The sequence below is a fragment of the Mustelus asterias genome, chromosome 20 (genome assembly GCF_964213995.1).
Source record: "Mustelus asterias chromosome 20, sMusAst1.hap1.1, whole genome shotgun sequence".
Lineage (NCBI taxonomy): Eukaryota > Metazoa > Chordata > Chondrichthyes > Carcharhiniformes > Triakidae > Mustelus > Mustelus asterias.
Genome location: NC_135820.1, coordinates 80,572,102 through 80,598,286, shown reverse-complemented (window position 1 = coordinate 80,598,286; position 26,185 = coordinate 80,572,102).

The window sequence follows — 26,185 nt, the reverse complement described above, 5'->3', positions numbered from 1 at the left end:
TTTCCAATTCCTATACTCAATGCCTTGATCGATGAAGGCCAGCATGCCATATGCCTTCTTGTCCACCTGAGTCGCTACCTTCAGGGAACTGTGGATCTGCACGCCTAGATCCCTCTGTATGCTAATATTTCTAAGGGCTCTACCATTTACTGTATACTTTCCTTCTGCAGTAGACCTTCCAAATTGCATCACCTCACATTTGTCCGGGTTAAATTCCATCTGCCATCTTTCAGCCCAGGTCTCCAGCTGATTTCTATCCTGCTGTATCCTCTGACAATCCTCCTCACTATCCGCTACTCCTCCAATTTTTATATCATCTGCAAATTTACAATCAGACCACCTACATTTTCCTCCAAATCATTTATATATATTACTAACAGAGGCCCCAGCACTGATCCTTGTGGAACACCGCTTGTCACAGACCTCCAGTTAGAAAAGTACCTCCCACTGCTACTCTGCTTTCTATGCCCAAGCCAGTTTTGTATCCATCTTACCAGCTCACCTCGGATCCCATATGGCTTCACCTTCTGCATCAGCCTGCCATGAGGAACCTTATCGAAGGCTTTACTAAAGTCCATAATCTTTCCTGGCGGTGTGGGGTGGCTACAATGGAAAATCCCATTGGCGGCGGTGTGGCTCGAAGATCCCGCCATTAGCGAATGGCATGCTGCGTCCCACTCTGAGAAATCCACTGATGGGAGGCCCATGTCTTCATTCCCAAGCATTGACACCAATATACCAGCCCCCTTCATGATCCCATTGGTATATGTGCCACCCCTCACATAACTGGGAACCAAAGCCCAGGAAGCTTCCTAGAATTAGGAGCAGTCGGCCATTCGGCCCCTCGAGCCTGCTGTGCCATTCAATAAGATCATGGCTGATCTAGTTGTGGTCTCAACTCTACTTTCCTGCCTGCTTCCTGTAATTCCTTGTCTGTCAGGACTCTGTTTAACTCGGTCTTGAAAATATTGAATGACCTGACCTCCACTGCTCCCTGGGACAGGGAATTCCACAGACTAACCACCCCCTGACAGAAAACAATTCTCCTTATCTTCAGCTTAAATGGTAGACCAGTTTTTTTGAATGCGTCCGCTGGTTCTAGTCTCCTCCACAAGGAAAACATCCTTTCAGCATCCTCCCCGTCAAACACTCTCAGGATTTTATGTTTCGGTAAAATCACCTCTCATTCTGACAGCAAGAATTCCATCCCTCGGTGGCCAATGCGATTAGCTGGCCACTCCAGCAGTACCTGCGGTGTCAGAGGTCAGTAGTAGAGATTGCCAGAACTGCAGGAAGGAGGCTGAAGGAGAAAAATGGCTGCTACAGAAAGATAAATATGAGCTTTTAGGGCAGGGAAGGATCTAGAACAAGAATTGGGGACATGTCAGGGTGGGAGGTGCTGTGTGGTGGGGGCGGCGGTGTTGCTGCTAGGGGACTGAATTTTGAAGGGCAGGTAATGAGGGAGGAAATGGGTGTGACATCTTGTGGAAGTGGTTCCCTCAATGGGCACAGGGCACCTCTGAATGAAGTACAACCCCCCTCCCTTTCCTTCAGGGGCATTTGACATCAAGGCCTTAAAAACAGCCTGTTCAATCACTCCCTCCCTCCTGTTCACTCCCTCCTGCCCTGACCTCTATCTATGCAGACACGGGGAAAACGTGCAAACTCCACACAGTCACCCGAGGCTGGGATCGAACCCAGGTCACTGGCGCTGTGAGGCAGCGGTGATAACCACAGTGCCACCGTGTTAGGCTAGTCAATCTGGTTTACCTTCCACCATCCTGGTAATCACATGATGCAATGACTATGGAGTTATTGACTAATCACAGTGACCAATCTCTATGAGTGAGTAGATGACAATCCCCACGTGAGGAAAGTATCCAGTGATGGAGAACCTTGCTAATATCTAGCTCATGGTACATGTGTTTTAGAACACAATTTTTATTATTATTAAATGAAGTCTCAAATGTAGAAATTGGGATAAATACAATTTAAACAAGTTTGGAGCTTATTACATTTAAGAGGTTGTGGCCATGTTGATTTAAGACATTTACAGCTAAAAAGATAAGCTCATAAAACGAGTGAGCTTACTTACCTAAAGATGTAGGGAAGAATTTTCCCGTCCCGCCCACCTCAGAAATTCTAGCGGGCGGGACATGGACCATGCAAAGGTACATTGATCTCAGGTGGGATTTTCCAACCTTGGGGTGAGTGCGGCTGGGAAATCCCACCCATAATGTCTGCAAATCTTGCAAGGACAGGGCAGTCCAGAAAGATGCTTTTGTTTTGGGAGTTAGAGCTAAATTAGTTTAAAAACATTCAGAAAGGCTGTAAAACCCATTTATTTCATCAGATCAAAGGAAAAATTATAAATGAGGGATAATGAACCTAAAGGTCAGTTTGAGGACATCCCACAGCAGACCACATTGTTATGGAGATTGGTGGAGCTAAGGGAGGTTCTTTAGTTTCAATGTATCTGGGTGTGTTCGCAGAGACAGTTAGGATTGCATTTTCACTCCTGGATCGGGAGTGCTGAGTTGGGACATTCCTGGCTCCACAAGGCCAATCCGGGAGAAAGTGCCTCAGAAGTTGGGATTTTTATTCTGGGATGGCGGAGTTCTCTCAGAGTCAGGCTAGGTGACCCTGGAATGAGTGCAGAGGCTGGCAGGCGCAGAGGTGGCTGGGGGGAGGAACTGCCTTGGCGCTCCGGCACTGTGCTATAGTTAAAAAAAAAAACCTTCACTCTTCACACCTCCTCATCTCCCCCCCACACTCCCCATGTCCCATCTCTACCCCACAACTACCCGCCATGGCCATGGCAGAATCTGGAGGGAGAGAAACCAGACTTAACGTCTTGCGTCCGTTTGACTCTTGATCTGAAATAAAGAGGGAAAATGTGTCGGATATTAAACTGTGACTGGGAGAGATTGCAAAAGATGGAGCAACCTTAAAAACAAGAGACGGGTGGCCTGGTGTGGGACGGGGGATGGGGGATTTGCATTGAGACAATAAATGTAGGGGATATTGAAAGTAGGGTTTACAATGGAGGAGAAAAGTCACAGTCTAAAACCCTCAGGACTCAACATTCAGTTCAACAACTTCCCACAAGACAGTAAGAGCAGAAGTAGGCCATTCAGCCCATCAGGTCTGCTCTGCCATTCAGTGAGATTATGGCTGACCTGATATAATCCTCAACTCCACTTTCCTGGTCCAAACTAGACCAAAAGAATGGTCTAGTTTGGACCAGGGAGCGGCACGGGCTTGGAGGGCTGAAGGGCCTGTTCCTGTGCTGTATTGTTCTTTGTTCTGTGTTCTTTGTTTATCCCCAAAACCCTTGATTCCCTGACTGATTAAAAATTCCCATGAACATTGCACTCACCATTCCTCAAATCTGAAATTACTCATGGACATTTTACTCCAACTGCAATTGGAAGGACAATCATTAAGTTGACTGCACCCGTCCCCTCCCATCCAATCCAGTGCCCCAGCTCATAATACACGAATTCCCCCTTTTCCCTGATTATCCCAATACTGAATGACAAAATCTTCTTTCACATTCCCTGCTCACGCCAATCATGTCCTATTTTGTTCTTCTAGTAAAGCATGATGGGAGCAGGCCTACTTAAGGACACTTGACATTCCAATCGCATGAAGGCTCTGCTTTCAAATATACATCAGTGTGGGCCACTTCAAACCGCCTGAAATAAACAGCCTTCAGAGGGAAAAAAGAACATTTCTCACAATGCAGTCTTTTCATGACATGAGAGTGACCTTTTTGTTAGAAACGGGTAATGCTGTTGAGGTCCACCTATCTAAATTCCTTCCCTGCTTTCCAACTAATCTTTTGGCCTTGTCAATAGAGGTTTTATGCTTCTTACAAGAAGGGTGGAATTTATTTGCTTGTCTCATATACACCAGGCAGAGAAAAAGCAAAAATTCATCTCTTCAATTGACCCTTAACCCTTCAGAGAGTGAGGCAGTCTGTGCAGCAAGCTCAAAATTAAATTATGGCTTTGTATAGTTAATGTAAACAATGCTGAGTAACAGTGAGGAAGGTACAAGCAAAGGCTAAAACATGTTGGGACTTTGGCGCGAGGACATCTCCCTCGAGCTGTCCAAACTGAGCATGGGCACAGAGTCTTGTGCAGACACATTTAATTATTTAATTCCCCCTTTAAAGACCCCAGGAAGAAGGAGTGCAGACATTGTTTTATTCATTCGCGGGACATGGGTGTTGCTGGCTGGCCAGCATTTATTGCCCATCCCTAGTTACCCTTGGAAGGCAGTTGAGAGTCAACCACATTGCTGTGGCTCTGGAGTGACATGTAGGCCAGACCAGGTAAGGACGACAGATTTTCTTCCCTAAAGGGACATTAGTGAACCAGATGGGTTTTTCCAACAATAGTTTCATGGTCATCAGTAGATTCTTAATTACAAATATATTTTATTGAATTCAAATTCCACCATGTGCCATTGCGGGATTTGAACTCAGGTCCCCAGAACATTAGCTGAGTTTCTGGATTACCTTTGACAAGGTATCGCATGGTAGGTTGTTGCATAAGGTTAAATCTCACGGGATCCAGGGTGAGGTATCTAAATGGATACAAAATTGGCTTCTGTGAGGGTGGTTGTAGAGGGTTGTTTTTCAAACTGGAGGCCTGTGACCAGCGGTGTGCCTCAGGGACCAGTGCTGGGTCCACTGTTATTTGTCATTTATATTAATGATTTGGATGAGAATACAGGAGGCATGGTTAGTAAGTTTGCAGATGACACTAAGATTGGTGGCAGAGTGGACAGTGAAGAAAGTTAGCTCCAATTGCAACGGGATCTTGATCAATTGGGCCAGTGGGCTGACGAATGGAAGATGGAGTTTAATTTAGACAAATGCGAGGTGATGCATTTTGGTAGATTGAACCAGGGCAGGACTCACTCAGTTAATGGTAGGGCGTTGGGGAGAGTTACAGAACAAAGAGATCTAGGGGTACATGTTCATAGCTCCTTGAAAGTGGAGTCACAGGTGGACAGAGTGGTGAAGAAGACATTCGGCATGCTTGGTTTCCTCGGTCAGAACATTGAATACAGGAGTTGGGACGTCTTGTTGAAGTTGTACAAGACATTGGAAAGGCCACACTTGGAATACTGTGTGCAATTCTGATCACCCTATTATAGAAAGGATATTATTAAACTAGAAAGAGTGCAGAAAAGATTTACTAGGATGCTACCGGGACTTGATGGATTGAGTTATAAGGAGAGGCTGGATAGACTGGGACTTTTGTCTCTGGAGCGTAGGAGGCTAAGGGGTGATCTTATGGAGGTCTATAAAATAATGAGGGGCACAGATCAGCGAGATAGTCAATATCTTTTCCCAAAGGTAGGGGAGTCTAAAACTAGCGGGCATGGGTTTAAGGTGAGAGGGGAGAGATACAAAAGTGTACAGCGGGGCAATTTTTTCACACAGAGGGTGGTGAGTGTCTGGAACGAGCTGCCAGAGGTAGTAGTAGAGGCGGGTACAATTTTGTCTTTTAAAAAGCATTTAGATAGTTACATGGGTACGATGGGTACAGAGGGATATGGGCCAAATGTGGGCAATTGGGATTAGCTTAGGGGTTTTAAAAAAGAAAGGGCAGCATGGACAAGTTGGGCCAAAGGGCCTGTTTCCATGCTGTAAACTTCTGTGACTCTATGACTCTAATAGTCTAGCAATAAAATCACTGAGCCATCGCCTCCCCAAACATCATGCTTCACTCTGTACAGGCGACTCTGTCAAATATGAGATGAAACACTGTGCAAGGGTACGGGAAAAAGACAGGGGGATGGCACTAAACCATAATGCTCATTTGGAGAGCCAGTACTGAGACAATGGGCCGAATGGTCTCTTCGGTGCCATAACAATTCTGTGATTCTGTGATCATCTCAGTCTATACCAACTCTGCAACCATTAATTTTGCTGTTGACTTGAAAGTTCTCCAACTCCTCTTTGAAGTTAATGAACCAGGAACCAGTCCAATACATTCACTCATCTGTCATTGAAAACCCACCATTAAAGAACAAAGAAAAGTACAGCACAGGAACAAGCCCTTCGGCCCTCCAAAACTGTGCCGATCATGATGCCCTAACTAAACAAAAAGAAAAACCTTCTGCCCTTACTGTGGTCCGTATCCCTCTATTCCTTCCCTATTCATGGACCCATCAGATGCCTCTTCAATGTTGCTAATGTTCCTGCTTCCACCACCTCCTCTGGCAGCGCGTTCCAGGCACCCACCACTCTCTGTGTGAAAAACTTCCCCCACACATCTCCCTTAAACTTTCCCCCTCTCACCTTGAACCTTATAATTGACACTTCCACCATTGGAAAAAGCCTCTGACTATCCACCCTGTCTATGCCTCTCATAATTTTGTAGACCGCTATCAGGTCTCCCCTCAGCCTCTGTCTTTCCAGTGAAAACAATCCTAGTTTATAGAACATAGAACAGTACAGCACAGAACAGGCCCTTCGGCCCATGATGTTGTGCCGAGCTTTATCTGAAACCAAGATCAAGCTATCCCACTCCCTATCATCCTGGTGTGCTCCATGTGCCTATCCAATAACCGCTTAAATGTTCCTAAAGTGTCTGACTCCACTATCACTGCAGGCAGTCCATTCCACACCCCAACCACTCTAAATGTATGCGCATTTAGAAAGGAATAAACTCATTAACGATAGTCAGCATGGTTTTGTGAGAGGGAGGTCATGCCTCACTAACCTGGTGGAGTTTTTTGAAGAAGTGACCAGAATGGTTGACGAGGGAAGGGCCGTGGATGTCGTCTATATGGACTTTAGTAAAGCGTTCGACAAAGTCCCTCATGGTAGGCTGGTGAAAAAGGTTGGATCTCATGGGATAAAGGGGGAGGTGGCTAGATGGGTGGAGAACTGGCTTAGTCACAGAAGACAGAGAGTGGTAGTGGAAGGGTCTTTTTCCGGCTGGAGGCCAGTGACTAGTGGTGTTCCGCAGGGCTCTGTATTGGGAGCTCTGCTGTTTGTGATTTATATAAACGATCTGGAAGAAGGTGTAACTGGGGTGATCAGTAAGTTTGCGGATGACACAAAATTGGCAGGACTTGCAGATAGTGAGGAGCATTGTCAGAAGCTACAGAAGGATATAAATAGGCTGGAAATTTGGGCAAAGAAATGGCAGATGGAGTTCAATCCTGATAAATGCGAAGTGATGCATTTTGGTAGAAATAATGTAGGGAGGAGCTATACGATAAATGGCAGAACCATAAAGGGTGTAGATACGCAGAGGGACCTGGGTGTGCAAGTCCACAGATCCTTGAAGGTGACGTCACAGGTGGAGAAGGTGGTGAAGAAGGTATATGGCATGCTTGCCTTTATAGGACGGAGCATAGAGTATAAAAGTTGGAGTCTGATGTTGCAGGTGTATAGAACGTTGGTTCGGCCGCATTTGGAATACTGCGTCCAGTTCTGGTCGCCACATTACCAGAAGGACGTGGAGGCTTTGGAAAGAGTACAGAGGAGGTTTACCAGGATGTTGCCTGGTATGGAGGGGCTTAGTTATGAGGAGAGATTGGGTAAACTGGGGCTATTCTCCCTGGAAAGACAGAGGTTGAGGGGAGACTTAATAGAGGTGTATAAAATTATGAAAGGCATAGATAGGGTGAACGGTGGGAAGCTTTTCCCCAGGTCGGTGGTGACGTTCACGAGGGGTCATAGGTTCAAGGTGATGGGGGGGAGGTTTAACACAGATATCAGAAGGACATATTTTACACAGAGGGGGGTGGGGGCCTGGAATGCGCTGCCAGGCAAGGTGGTGGAGGCGGACACACTGGGAACGTTTAAGACTTATCTGGACAGCCATATGAACGGAGTGGGAATGGAGGGATACAAAAGAATGGTCTAGTTGGACCAGGGAGCGGCACGGGCTTGGAGGGCCGAAGGGCCTGTTCCTGTGCTGTATTGTTCTTTGTTCTTTGTTCTCTGCGTAAAGAACCTACCTCTGATATCCTTCCTATATCTCCCCCCATGAACCCTATAGTTATGCCCCCTTGTAATAGCTCCATCCACCCGAGGAAATAGTCTTTGAACGTTCACTCTATCTATCCCCTCCATCATTTTATAAACCTCTATTAAGTCTCCCCTCAGCCTCCTCCGCTCCAGAGAGAACAGCCCTAGCTCCCTCAACCTTTCCTCATAAGACCTACCCTCCAAACCAGGCAGCATCCTGGTAAATCTCCTCTGCACTCTTTCCAGCGCTTCCACATCCTTCTTATAGTGAGGTGACCAGAACTGCACAAAATATTCCAAATGTGGTCTCACCAAGGTCCTGTACAGTTGCAGCATAACCCCACGGCTCTTAAACTCCAACCCCCTGTTAATAAAAGCTAACACACTATAGGCCTTCTTCACAGCTCTATCCACTTGAGTGGCAACCTTTAGAGATCTGTGGATATGGACCCCAAGATCTCTCTGTTCCTCCACAGTCTTCAGAACCCTACCTTTGACCCTGTCATCCACATTTAAATTAGTCCTACCAAAATGAATCACCTCACATTTATCAGGGTTAAACTCCATTTGCCATTTTTCAGCCCAGCTTTGCATCCTATCTATGTCTCTTTGCAGCCTATAACAGCCCTCCACCTCATCCACTACTCCACCAATCTTGGTGTCATCAGCAAATTTACTGATCCACCCTTCAGCCCCCTCCTCGAAGTCATTAATAAAAATCACAAAGAGCAGAGGACCAAGCACTGATCCCTGCGACACTCCGCTATCAACCTGCCTCCAGTCCGAAAATTTATTCAACCTCTCCTCATAGCCAACACCCTCGAGACCAGGCAACATCCTGGTGAACCTTCTTTGCACTCTCTCCAAAGCTTCCACGTCCTTCTGGTAGTGTGGTGACCAGAACTGCATGCAATACTCCAAATAGGTTGGGGGGAGGGGATCGAGACGAGGTGACTGGGAGCGAGGAAGTTAGCTCGCAAACAGAGAAGGGTTATAGACGGTGCAAGAGGGAGGATGGACGGGGGATAGAGAAGGGGAGAGCTCAGACCAAAGGATTGAGATGTGTTTACTTTAATGCCAGGAGTATAGTGAATAAAGGGGATGAGCTCAGAGCGTGCATCGATGCCTGGAAGTGTGATGTGGTGGCCATTACGGAGACTTGGATGTCTCAGGGACAGGACTGGATACTCCAGGTGCTGGGATTCAGATGTTTCAGGGAGGACAGGGAGGGAGGCAAGAGAGGGGGTGGAGTGGCACTGCTGATCAGGGATAGTGTCACAGCTGTAGAGAAGGTGTATGCTGTGGAGGGATTGTCTACAGAGTCTCTGTGGGTGGAAGTTCGGAGTGGGAAGGGGTCGATCACTTTGCTGGGAGTTTTCTATAGGCCGCCCAATAGTAACGGGGAGGTGGAGGAGCAGATAGGGAAACAGATCCTGGAGAGTTGCAATAATAGCAGAGTTGTTGTGATGGGAGACTTTAATTTCCCAAACATAGATTGGAATATCCCTAGGGTAAGGGGATTGGATGGGGAGGAGTTCGTTAGGTGTGTTCAGGAGGGTTTCCTGACACAACATGTGGACAAGTCTACAAGAGGAGAGGCTGTACTTGATCTGATACTGACCAACGAACCTGGACAGGTTTCAGATCTCTCAGTGGGAGAGCATCTTGGGGATAGTGATCATAACTCTATCTCCTTTATGCTTGTAGTGGAAAAAGAGAGGACCAGGCAAGCTAGGAAAGCGTTTATATGGAGTAAGGGGAAATATGAAGACATAAGGCAGCAAATTAGAGGAGTAAATTGGAAGGAGGTATTCTCGGGGAAATGGACTGAAGAGAGGTGGCAGTTTTTCAAGGAATGTCTGTCTAGAGTTCTACAGGACAACGTTCCGAGCAGACAGGGAGGAGTTGGTAGGTTAAAGGAACCGTGGTGCACGAAAGCTGTGCGGGACCTAGTCGAGAAGAAAAGGGATGCATACAAAAGGTTCAGAGAGCTTGGCGAAGATAGGGATCTAGATGAGTATACGGCTTGTAGGAAAGGACTAAAGAAGGAAATTAGGAGAGCCAGAAGGGGTCACGAGAAGGCCTTGGCAGGTAGGATTAAGGAAAACCCTAAGGCGTTCTATAAATATGTGAAGAGTAAAAGGATGAGACGTGATGGAATAGGGCCTATCAAAGGTGAAGGTGGGAAAATCTGTACGGAACCAGTAGAAATGGCAGAGGTGCTTAATGAGTATTTTGCCTCGGTTTTCACAGAGGAGAAGGACCTGGGTGGATGTACTGCGGGCCTGCGGTGGACTGAAAAGATTGAGTATGTGGACTTTAAGAAAGAGGTTGTGCTGGAATCTTTGAATGGCATCAAGATAGATAAGTTGCCGGGTCCGGATGGGATGTACCCCAGGTTACTGTGGGAGGCGAGGGAGGAGATTGCAGAGTCTCTGGCGATGACCTTTGCGTCGTCGATGGAGACGGGAGAGGTGCCGGAGGATTGGAGGATTGCAGATGTGGTTCCTATTTTCAAGAAGGGGAATAGGGATAGCCCAGGAAATTACCGATCGGTGAGTCTAACCTCAGTGGTTGGTAAGCTGATGGAGAAGATCCTGAGGGACAAGATTTATGAGCATTTAGAGAGGTTTAGTATGCTCAAGAATACTCAGCATGGCTTTGTCAAAGGCAGATAGTGCCTTACGAGCCTGGTGGAGTTCTTCGAAAATGTGACTAAACACATTGACGAAGGGAAAGCGGTAGATGTGGTTTATATGGATTTTAGCAAGGCGTTCGATAAGGTCCCCCATGCAAGGCTTCTAGAAAAAGTGAGAGGGCATGGGATCCAAGGGGCTGCTGCCCTGTGGATCCAGAACTGGCTTGCCCAAAGGAGGCAGAGAGTGGGTATAGATGGGTCTTTTTCTAAATGGAGGTCGGTCACCAGTGGTGTGCCCCAGGGATCTGTTCTGGGACCCTTGCTGTTTGTCATTTTCATAAATGACCTGGATGAGGAAGTGGAGGGATGGGTTGGTAAGTTTGCCGACGACACGAAGGTTGGTGAGGTTGTGGATAGTCTGGAGGGATGTCAGAAGTTACAGAGGGACATAGATAAGATGCAAGACTGGGCGGAGAAGTGGCAGATGGACTTCAACCCAGATAAATGCGTAGTGGTCCATTTTGGCAGGTCAAATGGGATGAAGGAGTACAATATTAAGGGAAAGACTCTTAGTACGGTAGAGGATCAGAAGGACCTTGGGGTCCGGGTCCACAGGACTCTAAAATCGGCCCTGCAGGTGGAAGAGGTGGTTAAGAAGGCGTATGGTGTGCTGGCCTTTTTCAATCGAGGAATTGAGTTTAGGAGTCCGGGGATAATGATGCAGCTATATAAGACCCTCGTCAGACCCCACTTGGTGTACTGTGCTCAGTTCTGGTTGCCTCATTACAGGAAGGATGTGGAAAAGATTGAAAGGGTGCAGAGGAGATTTACAAGGATGTTGCCCGGATTGAGTGGCATGCCTTATGAGGATAGACTGAGGGAGCTCGGTCTTTTCTCCTTGGAGAGACGTAGGATGAGAGGAGACCTAATAGAGGTATATAAGATGTTGAGAGGCATAGATCGGGTGGACTCTCTGAGGCTTTTTCCCAGGGTGGAAATGGCTGCTACGAGAGGACACAGGTTTAAGGTGCTGGGGGGTAGGTACAGGGGAAATGTGAGGGGGAAGTTTTTCACACAGAGGGTGGTGGGTGAGTGGAATCGGCTGCCGTCAGTGGTGGTGGAGGCAAACTCAATAGGGTCTTTTAAGAGACTCCTGGATGAAAGGCCTAAAAGGAAGGGATATGTTTGGCACAACTTGTGGGGCCGAAGGGCCTGTTTTGTGCTGTAGTTTTTCTATGTTCTATGTTTCCACAAGTGGCCTAACCGAGGTTTTATATAGCTGCAACATGATTTCCCAACTCTTGTCCTCAATGCCCCGGCTGTTGAAGGCAAGCGTGCCATATGCCTTCTTAATCACCTTGGCCACCTGTATTGCCACTTTTAGGGAACTGTGGACCTGCACGCCCAGATCCCTCTGTATGTTAATGTTCCTAAGGATTCTGCCATTTACAGTATAATTCACACCTAAATTTGATCCTCCAAAATGCATCACCTTGCATTTTTCTGGATTAAACTCCATCTGCCATTTCTGTGCCCAAGTCTCCAATCTATCTATATCCTGTTGTATCCTCTGATAATCCTCGGCGCTATCAGCAACTCCACCAATCTTCGTGTCATCTGCAAACTTACAAATCAGACCACCCAGATCATTTATATATACTACAAACAACAGAGGTCCCAGCGCTGATCCCTGCGGAACACCACTAGCTACAGATCTCCATTCTGAAAAACACCCTTCCATCACTACTCTCTTATCTTCTATAACCCAGCCAGTTCTGTATCTATCTCGCCAGCCCACCCCAAATCTCATGTGATTTTCACTTTTGTACCAGTCTGTCATGTGGGACCTTCTCAAATGCTTTACTAAAGTCCATATAAACTACATCCACAGCCCTTCCCTCATCTTCACTTATCTTCGTCACCTCTTCAAAAAAATCCATCACGTTGGTGAGACATGACCTTTCCCGTACAAAACCACGCCGCCTGTCACTAACTAGTCCATTTTCCATCAAATGTGCAAATATCCTGTCCCTCAGTATCTTCTCCAAAAGCTTCCCCACCACTGATGTCAGGCTCACTGGTCCATAATTCCCTGGATTATTCCCTGCTTCCTTTCTTAAACAAGGGAACAACATTGGTTATTTTCCAGTCCTCTGGAACCTCACCTGTGGTCAAAGAGGATGTGAAGATATCTGTTAAGGCCCCGGCTATTTCTCCTCTTGCCTCCCGCAGTAACCTGGGATCGATCCTATCCGCCCCCGGGGACTTGTCTACCTTAATGCAATTCAGGAAATTCAACACTTCCTCCTCTGATATATTGACATTCTCTAGAGCGTTCACACACCCATCCCTGACCTCAACATCCATCATGTCCTTCTCCTTGGTGAATACCAATAAAAAATATCGGTACAAAGCAGGAAAGATTTACTGGGATGCTGCCGGGACTTGATGGTTTGAGTTATAAGGAGAGACTGGATAGACTGGGGCTTTTCTCCCTGGAGCGTTAGAGGCTGAGGGGTGATCTTATCGAGTTCTATAAAATAATGAGGGGCAAAGGTAAGAAAGTCTAAAACTAGAGGGCATAGGTTTAAGATGAGAGGGGAGAGACATAAAAGGGTCCAGAGGGGCAATTTATTCACACAGAGGGTAGTGAGTGTCTGGAACAAGCTGCCAAAGGCAGTAATAGAGGTGGGTATAGTTTCGTCTTTTAAAAAGCATTCAGATAGTTACATGGGTAAAATGGGTATAGAGGGATATGGGCCAAACACAGGCAATTGGGACTAGCTTAGCGGTAAAAGCTGGGTGGCATGGATAAATTGGGCCGAAGGGCCTGTTTCCATGCTGTAACCCTCTATGAGGTTAAGGATCTCATTAAGGATCATTAAGGATCTCACCCACTTCCTGTGGTTCCATGCATAACTTTCCTCCATTGTCCTTGAGTGGGCCTACTCTTTCTCTTGCTACCCTCTTGCTCCTAATATATGCATAAAAGGTCTTGGGGTTCTCCTTGACCCTGTTTAATATCTGGTTTTGTTTATAGCACTTCAATCTTTTGAAAAGAATCTTCTTGATGACTCTGTGGGAGTAATTTTACAACTTCACACTCTTCCTCTTGGGAAGGGTCACCACATATTTACATCCTTGCATTTTAACAGATGGAAATCCTTGGCCCAAATTCCCGACATTCATTCCTGGTTGGCTAGGCTACACGTGAGGAATGTGATTCCATACAACAAGCCTTTCTGCTTCCTCTGCACAATAAGATCAAAGTAACTTTGCCTCATTGTATTTCTGATTCAGATTTCTACATCAGTGAAAGAACAGCTGTGAACCTGGTATCAGATCTCCAAATATTCTTTTTATTCAACTGGGATGATTAGTTTGGTTTCAAAACTTTTGTCTTTGAATTGTTGCAGTGGTGATTTCTGTTTTAAAAGACTTGCCTTCACCCAGTAAAACTCTGGAAAAGAATGAAATCTTTCTGTCGTTCTGCGCTCAGAATTCTAATTCTATTTTCAGATTCACTGCACGCAGTCACTCACCCAAAGGATCAGCTGGTACTGCATCTGAATGTCATTGTGAGGCTGTCCAATAATACTCTTAAAAACCTGAAGAACAAAAGGAGGATCCCAGCTCCGAGCAGGGCAAAGTACTGACAGCGCTCAGTGCAGCCAAGGCACAAATAAATTAGCATTGATTATGTGACAATTCAGGGATGGGAAGAGTTTACAAGATCAACTTACCTTCTGGAGCAGTTAAGCTGAGGGTAAAGTCCAGTGACGGACCACAATCCTAGTCCATCTCTGAGTTAGGAGGTCATGGGTTCAAGTCTCACTCGAGAGATTTGAGCGCAAAATGGAGGCTGACACTTTAGCGCAGAACTGAGGGAGTGCTGCATTGTGGGAAGTGCTGTCTCTCGGTTGAGACAAACCGAAAAGAAAAAGAATTATTTATTCATGTCGCAAGTAGGCTTACATTAACACTGCAATGAAGTTACTGTGAAAATCCCCTTGTCTCCACACTCCGGCACCTGTTCGGCTACACTGAGGGAGAATTTAGCACGGCCAATCCAACTAACCAGCACATTTTTCAGACATTGGGAGGAAACCGGAGCACCCAGCGGAAACCCACGCAGACAGGGAAAACGTGCAGACTCCACACAGACAGTGACCCAAGCTGGGAATCGAATCTGGGTCCTTGGCACTGTGAGGCAGCAGTGCTAACCACTGTGCCACTGTGCCACCCAAAGACACCGAGGTTCCCCCTGCTCTATTTCAGGCAGATGTGAGCACTCCCAGAGTGCCATTTGAGGGAGAGTAGTGGGATGGGTTCATCCCGGTATCCTGACCAGTATTTATCCCTCAACCAACATCACTGAAAGAGCTGATCTGGCCATTCTCGCATTGCTGTTTGTGGATCTTGCTGTGTACAAACTAGCTGCTGTGTTTCCTCCATTACAACAGCGACTACACTTCAAAAATACTTCACTGCAACATTTTGGGAGGGTGTCCTGAAGCTGTGAAAAGCGCTATAAAAATGTACAGTGAAAACCTCCCATCCAAGACTAAATCCTGCTGCAGAGATCGACGGGAAGCCACTTTCCCTTCGTGATCTCATTAATTATACATTCGGGGGTTTTGCCAAGTCTTACGTGGCTTGAGGGCTGCATCCCACCATCTTCTCAGGGCACCATGTTTAAAGGGCCCCTGAATCCTTACTATCAGCACTCACCTATCTGGAGATGTTAGGAAGGAAGGTAAAAGTCTACCTCAAACATGCTGAGGCCAGGAGAGATATTCTTCACCCGGCTGATGGTGGGAGGAGGCCAATCAGGGGAACGAGCATGGCATGGGCACAGGTGGCCAACGCTCTAAGTGACCAAGGGGTGCAGAGGAGGTCGGCAGCCCAGTGTCATAAGAGGATAAATGACCTCACTCGCTCCAGCAAGATAAGACTCATCGATGGTCGCACAATTCACAATTACTGCAAAATGTCAGGGTGCACGGAGCAGTGATAACCTCGGTCCATTCCCGCTGTGGTGGAGTCACCACTTTGCTCCTTCCAGCTGCAGCAGAGGTTGGATACCACATGGAATGGGGGTGTGGGGGTGGGGGTTCCCTGTGAGGCGCAGAGGGAACTAGCTGCCCCGTAGATCACATGCATGCGACATGTGCTCAGCACTCTGGAACCAGGAGGGAACTGTTCTTCCCAATTCACAGCAGTGATGACCTGTCACACACAGGTGGACCGTCCTATGAGGGGAAGAATGGGCATTGAGCCAAATTCCAATGCTCAAACCAATGCGACGTCTCGCAAACGCTCTCCTCGACAAGCAGGACATTTGAGTAGAATCCAATCGAGCAGAACAGGAGAAAGACGGAGTGGAGGAGGTGGGGGAACCACACTCGAGGCCTCTCTCAGAGTCCAAGGAGATGACGCAAGGATTCATGGTGATCAAGTGGGAGGAGTCATTGGCAAGGGGAGCCTGGTGAGGATTCATCCGTTTGACCCAAACCTGAGAGTCAATCTGCCGCCATTGTGGAGGCTGTTGGTGCTTTCACTTGTACTCTCCTTTCTCACTTACACCTCCAAGGCCCAAGGACGAGGAGGAGGAGGAGTAGGAGTAGGAGGAGGGGGAGGAGGAGGGGAGGAGGGGGAGGAGGAGGAGGGGGAGGAGGAGGGGAGGAGGGGGAGGAGGAGGAGGGGGAGGAGGAGGAGGAGGGGGAGGGGGAGGAGGAGGGGGAGGAGGGGGAAGAGGAGGAGGAGTGGGGGAGGAGGGGGGTAGGAGGAGGGGGAGGGGGAGGAGGAGGAAGAGGAGGAGGAGGAGGGGGAGGAGGAGGAAGAGGAGGGGGAAGAGGAGGAGGAGGAGGGGGAGGAGGGGGGTAGGAGGAGGGGGAGGAAGAGGGGGAGGAGGAGAAGGAGGGGGGGAGGAGGAGGAGGAGGAGGAGGGGAGGAGGAGGGGGAGGGGGAGGAGGAGGGGAGGAGGGGGAGGAAGACGGGGAGGAGGAGGAGGAGGAGGGGGAGGAGGAGGAGGAGGGGAGGAGGAGGGGGGAGGAGGAGGGGGAGGAGTGGGAGGAGGAGGAGGAGGAGGAGGGGAGGAGGGGGAGGAGGAGGAGGAGGTGGAGGAGGAGGGGGAGGAGGAGGAGGGGGAGGAGGAGGAGGGGGAGGAGGGGGGTAGGAGGAGGGGGAGGGGGAGGGGGAGGAGGAGGAGGGGAGGAAGAGGGGGAGGAGGAGGAGGAGGAGGAGGAGGGGGAGGAGGGGGAGGAAGACGGGGAGGAGGAGGAGGAGGAGGAGGGGAGGAGGAGGAGGGGAGGAGTGGGAGGAGGAGGAGGGGGAGGAGGAGGGGGAGGAGGAGGGGGAGGAGGAGGAGGAGGGGGAGGAGGAGGGGGAGGAGGAGGGGGAGGAGGAGGAGGAGGGGGAGGAGAAGGGGGAGGAGGAGGGGGAGGAGGAGGGGGAGGAGGAGGAGGAGGTGGAGGAGGAGGGGGAGGAGGAGGGGGACGAGGAGGGGGAGGAGGAGGAGGGGGAGGAGGGGGAGGAGGAGGAGGGGGAGGAGGAGGAGGGGGAGGAGGGGGAGGAGGAGGAGGGGGAGGAGGAGAAGGAGGGGGAGGAGGGAGAAGGAGGGGGAGGAGGGGGAGGAGGGGGAGGGGGAGGGGGAGGGGGAGGAGGAGGAGGAGGAGGAGGGGGAGGGGGAGGGGGAGGAGGGGGAGGAGGAGAAGGAGGGGGAGGAGGAGTGGGAGGGGGGAGGGGGTAGGAGGACCCCATTCCAGCCCCAGCCCAGAATGGAACCATGAGGTGGTGGAGGGGGAGAGCTCCACAGTGTTTGAGGTTTGACAGCGCTCCCTCCAGCAGCTCAGGAACACATACCTCGGTGGCTCTCAATGGTAACTCAGCAGGATTGAGGTGGTCACCTCCTGCAGCAGGAGGAGGCGACTTCAGCCCAACTCCCAACTCCCGAGGGACTGCCAGGGAAGAGGCATCTGTCAGCTCTGTGTCCAATGGAATCAGCTTTCCCGTTCTCGGTGGAGAGTCAGCAGGAAGCGGGGGAACATTCGGCAGAGCTGCTGGAAACCCTCGACAGAGTGGCACACGAGGCGGAGGAGTTCCTCCACCCACACTCTGATAAAGTGCTGCCAACATGTGCCCGCCTTGAGGTCTCCGTGAGGAGGGTGGTGGATGCCATGGAAACCATTGTCCAGCAGAATGCCCAGTTTCTGGCATCATTACCTTGAATTTCTCTTCCAGACGAAGGAAACTCTGACAATTTGTGGGAAGCTGTCATCCCAAATCCCTTTGCCCTTTGGGACAGCAGGAATCACTTTCCGAAAATGAGTCGGGGAAGGGGGAATGGTTGGAGATTTTTGATCAGTGACAAGCTTCACTGTGAATAGAATCCACTGGAATCCTGAATCAGTCGTTCCCACCTTCACATCACGTGACAGTTGGGCAATTGAAGAAAGGCTTTCTCTTTCAGAGCAAGATCCTTGGGCCGGGATATTGAGATGACCTTGACTGTCTTGGCCAGCTCCTACCAGACTGTGTTACCCCCCTTGCAGAAGAATGTCAGGGATTCCCAACAATGGCTCCCTCCTCTGTAACATCAGTGTGAAGAGCCTTCGCACACTTGACCTCTCTCATACCTCCCATTGGCACATGTCAGTTTGTTCAAACGCTAACACTCTCACATCTGTCAGAGATCTTTGTTGAAGACTCGCTGAAGACGTTTCATAATTGGGGGAGGGGTGGGGGGTGTGGAGGGGGGGTGGAGGGAATGGTAGTAATGTCACTGGACTAGCTATCCAGAGGGCTAATACTCTGGGGACACGGGGTCAAACCCCCAGCCTAACAAACACTCAACTGATTCAAACCGCGACAAAGCCTAAAGAGAATGAAGTTGGACGGAGCACCCGGCGTCGACCTCGACACCGGATACGATAACAGCAAACTCAGCCCTGTCGACACTGCAAAGTCCTTCTGACTGTGGGGGCTTGTACAAAAATGAGGAGACCAATCCCACTGACAACCCGACAGCGCCATTGTCAGAACTCATGTCCACCAGTTTAGGGAAAACAACAACACGTTTATAAAAACTATACCGAGGCTTGCAGCCTCATGCCTGTAACCAGCTCCCGAGAAGATTCTGGAACTCAAACCCAAACTCACCAGGATGAACCCCCACTGCTCTCTGATTGGTTCCCTGGGCCATGTCACCTTTATTCAACAGATGGTTTCTTAAAGGGACAATCACCACATTCCTCCCTCTCTAAATCCTGTTATACAGATGTCAATACTCTATTTTACACAGTCCAGGATCATGAAATATTTACTACATGAATTTAGTCAATTATAAATGAAGTCTTCCTGGGGGTTTCAGAATCCTCTGGAGCAGTGCAAATTCCTGTGCCTGGGGAACTCCCAAACATTGCTGTCAGCCAAAACCACAATGACACCCAGAGGGTGGTGAATGTGTGGAATTCACTCCCACAGAATGTAGTTGAGGCCAAAACGTTGTCTGATTTCAAGAAGAAATTAGATCTAGTTCTTGAGGCTAAAGGGATCAAGGGATATGGGGGGAGGAGGGGATCAGAATATTGAATTCAATGATCAGCCATGGTCAAAATGAATGGCAGAGCAGGCTCGAAGGGCCGAATGGCCTACTCCTAGTTTCCATGTTTCTATGACAGGTGCCTCTTCAGTTCTATTTGTTTCCATGGAGACATTGGTTGTGCTGCCACAGGACGACCAGGTACTTTTGTGCTAAAACAGTCGGCAATATCTCCAGATGGCAGTATAGCTCCTGATGACTGCACTGGCTGCTGGGGCAACTCTCACTCTCTCAAATGTTCTACGTGTTTCTGGATGATTCTTCCTTCTATGTCCACTTGATAAGACAGGGATCCAGTTCTATAGACAATGATTCCAGGGACTCACTTCCCAGATTCCTCACACACACACTTCATCCACTGAAAGCGACCATGTTGACTGACATGAATCCTGGTTTGTCTTCTGACAGCTTTGGCTGGTCTCTGCCCTCCCGGCAAATTTGGAAACACGAGGCTCAGTCTCGTTCTGAGACGATGGTTCATTAACAACTCTGCTGGCAGGACTCCCATTGGTGCATGTGGAGTGGTCCCAGAAAGGCTTGTGAGATTCTGGTCTCCAGGGTCCCTCCTGACTACTTCTTTAGGCCAGATTTAAAGGTTTGGACGGTTCGTTCAGTTAGTTTGTTGGATGCTGGGTGGTGAGACGCAGCCCTAATGTGCTTGATACCATAGAGGGTGGTGAGGTTCTGAAACTCAGCCTCGTGAAGGCCGTTTCATTATCAGACACTATGGCTTCAGGTATTCCGTGGATGGAAAAACACTGACGCAATTTCTCAACTATAGCCTGCAAAGTCGGAGACTTCACTTCGAACACTCCCATCCACTTTGAATAGATGTCAACAAGGAACATTGTGCCCATGGATGGACCAACGTAATCAATGTGGATTTGTACCCAATGGCTGGCCAGGCCATTCCCGAGGGTGCAGTGGGGCCACAGCAGACAAGTTTTGTAGCAATTGGCACTGTTCACAGAGCTTCAATCGACTCAATGCCAGGCCACCAAACATAACTCCTGGTGAGCATCTTCACCTTGGATATATCCAAATGGGCACTGTGCCATTCAGCTCGGAGCAACTCCCTTCCTGGAACGGGGATGACTACTCTTGCTCTCCAGAGTATGAAACCATCTTGGCAATTCAACTCAACTTTTCATATAAAATATGGTTCCATCTCTTCAGAAACTAGCTCATTGGCCCAAACCCATTGGAATCTTGTGCCTCACTTTGGACAGCAGTGGATTCCACCTGGTCCAGTACTTGATCTGTCTCACCGAGACTGGCAACTTGTTGAAGAAATTCAACATCATGACAATTTCCTGCGGCACTGAGGGAAGTGCAACACTCTCTTGCAAAGGTAGGTGAGTAAGTGTATCCACATTCACAATGTGTGTCCCTGGCTGCTGCTTGAAGGTATATTCATAGGCGGAGAGGAATAATGCCCAATGCGATGCGATTGGTGGAATAGCCTTGTCTTCTTTAAAAAGACCCACAAGCAGCTTGGGATCAGAAACAATGATAAAGAATTTCTTGACACCAAAAACTATTGATAATCCTTCTTTTCCAATTTTTGAGTCACCTTTTTTAGCCTCTGAGAAGGTTCTAAGACATATCCTATCGGCCTTTCAGATCTGTCAACCATCTGATGGGACAGTACCACACCAGCGCCATTGGAGAGGCACCACAGGTTCACACCAATTTCTTAGACGGGTCGAAATGTACGAAGAAGTTTGAAAGCTGCAGCAACTGCTTTACTCTGTTAAAAGCTTCTCTTTGGCACATTCTTCCAAAACCAGCGCTGGTGGTTCTTTAGCAGCATTTCCCAGCAGGCCAGTAACAGTGACAAGTTTGGTCGAACACACCCATAGTAATTCAGCATTCCTAAGAATGATTTGAACTCTTTCTGTGCGCCGGTGCCTCCTTATTGCTCTGACCTTGTCTTCCATGTTAGCTGTCCCAGTCCCTACATGTCTTCAGACTGTGTTCGCTGTAAGATAGGACTCCACCCCCTGGGGTGATTACCCACTCTCAGTCCCAATTAGTCCCTCTAGCCAGGTGACCCTCTTCTGCTGTGTTGTCCTTAAAGGGACAATCATCACAAAGTGGGAATGTTCGCTGATGATTGCACAATGTTCAGCACCACTTACGACTCCTCAGATACTGAAACTATCCATGTTCAAATGCAGCAAGACCTGGACAATATCCAGGCTTGGAGTGACAAACAGTAAGTAACATTCATGCCACACAAGTGCCAGGCAATGTCAATCTCCAACAAGAGAGGATCTAACTATCGTCTTTTGACATTCAATAGCATTGCCATCACTGAATTCCCCACTATCAGCGTTCCGAGGGTTACCAATGACCAGGCAATTCAATAGTTACAAGAACAGGAGAGGCCGGGAATTTTGAAGCCGGTCACTAACTTCCTGACTCTCCAAAGCCTGTCCCTCATCTAGAAGGCACAAATCAGGAGTGTGATGGATTACTCCCCACTGGCCTGGATGAGTGCGGCTCCAAGAAGCTCAACACCATCCAGGATAAAGCAGCCCACTTGATTGACCCCCCCCCTCATACACCACCTTAAACATTCACTCCCTCCACCACCAATGCACAGTGGCAGCAGGATGTACCATCTACAAGATGCATTGCAGCAACTTACTCAGGCAGCAAGACACATGGGTACATCTCCACCTGCAAATTCCCCTCTAAATCACACACCACCCAGATTTCAAAACAGGGACAGGGAGCAGACAGGGAGGTGTTGGTAAGTTAAAGGAACCGTGGTGCACGAAAGCTGTGCGGGACCTAGTCGCAAAGAAAAGGAAAGCGTACAAAAAGTTCAGAGAGCTTGGCGAAGATAGGGATCTAGAGGAGTATACGGCTTGTAGGAAGGGACTTAAAAGTGGACTGAAAAGATTGAGTATGTGGACTTTAAGAAAGAGGTTGTGCTGGAATCTTTGAATGGCATCTAGATAGATAAGTCGCCGGGTCCGGATGGGATGTACCCCAGGTTACTGTGGGAGGCGAGGGAAGAGATTGCAGAGCCTCTGGCGATGATCTTTGCGTCGTCGATGGAGAAGGGAGAGGTGCCGGGGGATTGGAGGATTGCGGTTCCTATTTTCAAGAAGGGGAATAGGGATAGCCCAGGAAATTACCGACCGGTGAGTCTAACCTCAGTGGTTGGTAAACTGATGGAGAAGATCCTGAGGGACAGGATTTATGAGCATTTAGAGAGGTTTAGTATGCTCAAGAATACTCAGCACGGCTTTGTCAAAGGCAGATCATGCCTTATGAGCCTGGTGGAGTTCTTTGAAAATGTGACTAAACACATTGACGAAGGGTGGATGTGGTTTATATGGATTTTAGCAAGGCGTTCGATAAGGTCCCCCATGCAAGGCTTCTAGAAAAAGTGAGAGGGCATGGGATCCAAGGGGCTGCTGCCCTGTGGATCCAGAACTGGTTTGCCCAAAGGAGGCAGAGAGTGGGTATAGATGGGTCCTTTTCTAAATGGAGGTCGGTCACCAGTGGTGTGCCCCAGGGATCTGTTCTGGGACCCTTGCTGTTTGTCATTTTCATAATTGACCTGGATGAGGAAGCGGAGGGATGGGTTGGTAAGTTTGCCGACGGCACGAAGGTTGGTGGGGTTGTGGATAGTCTGGAGGGATGTCAGAAGTTACAGAGGGACATAGATAGGATGCAAGACTGGGCGGACAAGTGGCAGATGGACTTCAACTCAGATAAATGCGTAGTGGTCCATTTTGGCAGGTCAAATGGGATGAAGGAGTACAATATTAAGGGAAAGACTCTTAGTACTATAGAGGATCAGAAGGACCTTGGGGTCCGGGTCCATAGGACTCTAAAATCGGCCCCGCAGGTGGAGGAGGTGGTTAAGAAGGCGTATGGTGTGCTGGCCTTTATCAATCGAGGGATTGAGTTTAGGAGTCCGGGGATAATGATGCAGCTATTTAAGACCCTCGTCAGACCCCACTTGGAGTACTGTGCTCAGTTCTGGTCGCCTCATTACAGGAAGGATGTGGAAAAGATTGAAAGGGTGCAGAGGAGATGTACAAGGATGTTGCCTGGATTGAGCGGCGTGCCTTATGAGGATAGACTGAGAGAGGTCGGTCTTTTCTCCTTGGAGAGACGTAGGATGAGAGGAGACCTAATAGAGGTGTATAAGATGTTGAGAGGCATAGATCGAGTGGACTCTCAGAGGGTTTTTCCCAGGCTGGAAATGGCTGCTACGAGAGGACACAGGTTTAAGGTGCTGGGGGGTAGGTACAGGGGAAATGTTAGGGGGAAGTTTTTCACACAGAGGGTGGTGGGCGAGTGGAATCGGCTGCCGTCAGTGGTGGTGGAGGCAAACTCAAAGAACAAAGAACAAAGAACAATACAGCACAGGAACAGGCCCTTCGGCCCTCCAAGCCCGTGCCGCTCCCTGGTCCAAACTAGACCATTCTTTTGTATCCCTCCATTCCCACTCCGTTCATATGGCTGTCTAGATAAGTCTTAAACGCTCCCAGTGTGTCCGCCTCCACCACCTTGCCTGGCAGCGCATTCCAGGCCCCCCCCACCCTCTGTGTAAAATATGTCCTTCTGATATGTCCTTCTGATATCTGTGTTAAACCTCCCCCCCTTCACCTGCCTTCTCAAGAGCAATTAGGGATGGGCAATAAATGCTGGACTTGCCAGTGATGCTCACATCCTATGAAAGAATAATAAAAGCTAAGCTGTCACTCCAGTGTAGTACTGAGGGAGTGCTGCATTATCAGAAACACCAAGACCCTGTCTAGTGACTGTACAGGGAGAATGCCTTGGCACCATGGCCAACATGCAGAAGAACATAAGAACATAAGAAATAGGAGCAGGAGTAGGCCATCTCGCCCCTCAAGCCTGCTCCGGCATTCAATAAGATCATGGCTGATCTGATAGGGGGTTCAGTTCCACTTACCCGCCCACTCCCCATAACCCTTAATTCCCTTAATGGTTAAAAATCTATCTATCTGTGACTTGAACACATTTAACGAGGTAGCCTCTACTGCTTCATTGGGCAGGGAATTCCAAAGATTCACTACCCTCTGGGAGAAGAAGTTCCTCCTCAACTCTGTTCTAAATTGACTCCCCCGTATTTTGAGGCTATGCCCCCTCGTTCTTGTTTCCATTGTAAGTGGAAATAACCTCGCTGCTTCTACCCTGTCGGGCCCCTTCATTATCTTATATGTCTCTATAAGATCTCCCCTCAACCTTCTAAACTCCAATGAGTACAGGCCCAGTCTACTCAATCTCTCCTCATAAGCTAACCCCCTCATCTCCGGAATTAACCTGGTGAACCTTCTCTGTACCCCCTCCAAAGCTAATATATCCTTTCTTAAATAAGGGGACCAAAACTGTACACAGTACTCTAGGTGCGGCCTCACCAGTACCCTGTACAGTTGCAGCATGACCTCCCTGCTTTTATACTCCATCCCTCCCGCGATAAAGGCCAACATTCCATTTGCCTTCTTGATTACCTGCTGCACCTGCAAACTGAGTTTTTGTGATTCATGCACAAGGACCCCCAGGTCCCTCTGCACAGTAGCATATTGTAATTTTTCACCGTTTAAATAATAGTCCATTTTACTATTATTCCTTCCAAAGTGGATAACCTCACACTTACCAACGTTATACTCCATCTGCCAGATCCTTGCCCACTCACTTAGCCTATCCAAATCTCTCTGCAGACTCTCTGTGTCCTCCACGCAATTTGCTTTCCCACTCATCTTTGTGTCGTCCGCAAACTTTGTTACCCTACACTCAGTCCCCTCCTCCAGATCGTCTGTGTATATGGTAAATAGTTGAGGCCCCAGCACCAATCCCTGTGGCACGCCACTAGTCACTGATTGCCAACCAGAAAAGCACCTATTTATTCCGACTCTCTGCTTTCTGTTAGATAGCCAATCCTCAATCCACGCTATCACTTTACCCCCAACTCCGTGTACCTTTAGCTTATGCAGCAACCTTTTGTGAGGCACCTTATCGAATGCCTTCTGGAAATCTAAATACACCACATCCACCGGTTCCCCTCTGTCAAGCGCACTCGTTATATCCTCAAAAAATTCCAGTAAATTAGTCAAACATGACTTTCCCTTCATGAATCCATGCTGCGTCTGCTTGATTGAACCATTCTTTTCCAGGTGTCCTGCTATTTCTTCCTTAATGATCCCTTGGCTAACATCTTCCAAATGAGTACCCGCTGCTCTTTGTTAAAGTTTGCTCTGCACCAACTAACTGCTGCGTTTAGTTTGATCAAAGCAGTGCCAAAAGTTCAAAGGTAATTTGTTGACTATTCTGATGGTGGGAAGCTGGTTGGATGAGAGAGATTGTAAATTAGATATTGGGGATTGAAGTTCAGCCCCATTCCCTGCACATCCCTGGGCCCCTCAATCAAAAACCCCAATCTATGTCTAACTCCAGTCTGGACAACTCAGAGTGAAAGAGAGATGTGGTCACATGAGTGTGTAACCAACAGCCCCGGGTTGGGTGGAGTTTAGAAACATGTGCATTAATTTTACAGTCAGGTTTTAGAATATTTAGAATATTTCATGCTATGTAAATAAGCTGTGTAAAGATAAACAGTTTACTGAAAACACAAGTAATTTTGGTCTTATCATCTCTTTACCCAACCTCAGTCACTTTATCATTCAAAGCATTCAGCCCCATTTTATCATTTAGTCTAAAAACTAAAACAATGCACTTTCTGTTGCAATAACTCATTGACTTTTACCCTGGACACAATCACTCCACACACTGCACGAATACGGTGTCTCTCACAGCACACAAAGTTCAACTCTAGATAGAAGGGAAGTTTCTTCTCACTCACATTAACTTCTGGGAGAGATTTGGGTTTTCCCTGTTAGGAGGATGTGTGTGCTACTTTCCCTGTGTGTTCGGTGTGTAGATTGTGGAGCTG